This window comes from Meriones unguiculatus, chromosome X (assembly GCF_030254825.1).
Source record: "Meriones unguiculatus strain TT.TT164.6M chromosome X, Bangor_MerUng_6.1, whole genome shotgun sequence".
Lineage (NCBI taxonomy): Eukaryota > Metazoa > Chordata > Mammalia > Rodentia > Muridae > Meriones > Meriones unguiculatus.
Window position 1 is genome coordinate 95283578 of NC_083369.1, and position 2041 is coordinate 95285618.

Sequence of the window (2041 nt, forward strand, 5' to 3'; positions counted from 1 at the left end):
TTTTTCCAGAATGTCAGTGTCGTTTTCTATTCCTTCAGCAAACGACCCAGTTTTTCTACATTCTCTTCAGCGTTTGGTGTTGTCAGCGGTTTTCATTTTTCTCAATCTGATAGGCTGACCATGAGATCGAATTGTAGTTGTTTGGTTTGATTTTGAAACAAGGTCTCCCATAGCTTTGGCTGGCCTCAAATTTCTGATCCTACTGTGTCTGCCTCCCAAGTGCTTGGATTACAAGTTGTCCCCATCTTTTTTTTTTTTTTTTTTTTTCTTTTTAAATTTTAACAGGGTCTCACTATCGAGCCCTGACTGGCCTAGAACCCCCAGTGTAGAGAGCGCTGTCCTAGAACTGTTAGAGATCTGCTTACATCTGCCTCCTGAGTGTTAGGATTAAAGGGATTCACCACCACATCTGGCTCACTTTCTTATTTCTTCTTCATTTTTCCTCTTTTTTACTTCATATCCTCTTGTTTCACATTTCTTTTAGTTTCATGTTCCTTTGGCCTCTCTTCCCCAGTTTCCATTTGTGTCATGTACTGCTTATCTCTGCGATTAACTTATTTCACTTAACAGAGCGTTCCCCGGTTCCATCGATTTTCCTGAAAGCAACATAACTTCATTCTTTATAGCTGAGTAAAATTCCATGTGCATGTATAACATTATTTTCATTCATCTGTTGATGGGCACCCAGGCTGGTTCCACCACTTTGGACACCCACATAAATCGGCCTGGCCCTGCCTCTAAGTGCTGGAATTGAAGACATGTGCCACCAAGCTCTTTGTTTGTTCTTTGTTTGTTTTTCCTTGATAGTGTTTCTTTGTGTATCCTTGGCTGTGTAGCCTAGAGCTCACTCTGTAGATCAGGCTGGCCACTTTCTAATGAGTGAGTTTATTAGAATTGAGTTTTGAGCCTTCCTTCTCTGGGATAGAGCCCTGGGCCTTGCACATGCTTGGCAAGTGAGCTGTCTAGAGTTAGATACCTTATTTGAGAGTTCTTTATGTTTTCTAGATATCAATCCCTTTCCAAATACTTCCCCCAGTTTTTATTTTTCATTCTTTTAAAGGGGCCTTTGACAGAACAAAAATTTGACTTAGGTATGAAACATTACCCAAAGGCTCATGTGTTTGGTCTCTGTGCAGCAATCTTCAGAGGCAAAGTTTTGAGGAAGTGATTGGCTCAAAGGGAGCTCCGTTGGTCAATGCTCTCATTCATGAATGAGTTTACAGATGAATGGACTGTTGGGAAGTATGGCCTAGTTGGAGGAAGTAAGTGCCTGGCCCCACGCCTTAGAAGGGCATGTTTTGCTTGCTTGCTTTCTCCTCACTCTCTCTCTCTGCTCCTGGCTGTCACAAGGCAAGCAGCTTTTATCCACTGTATGCTTCCCGCCACGATGTTCTGCCTCACCACGACCCACAAACAATAAAGCCAAAATAACATTTTTCCTCCTTTAAGTGTTTCTTTATCTCAGGCGTTTTGTCACAGTGATGGAAAGCAGACCGATCAAATATAAGGTTCAATCTTAGACTGTTAAAAAAAAAAAAGGATCTCCTAGCTTGTCCTGAAATCCATGCACTGTCATGACACGTACATATCCATCCATCCATCCATCCATCCATCCATCCATCCATCCGTCTGTCCATTCATTCACTTAGTTTGTTGACTATGGCCCAGGTTTAGTATTAGATGCTAATGATCTGAAAAGGAATATACTATGGTTGTAGTCAGAGTCTCCACCTCTTGTAGGGACAGGGGTGTGTGAGCATATGCCTCCCATTGGAGTGTGGTAAAAGATGTCAATCAGGCCTAGACTGGGGCTTCAAATGTGGCTGGGATGGCTGCTGAAGAGCGTTCATTGTTGGTTATGAAATAGTTGAAACCCTAGTATTGTTCTAGCTAGATATAGGTCAGGATGTCTTCAAAGAGACTTTTTCCTGTGTGTGTGTGTGTGTGTGTGTGCGCGTGTGTGTGTATAACCATTGTTTGCTGAGACAACATCTCACTATGTAGCCCAAGCTGGTCTGGAACTAGCAATCTTTTTGCCTCT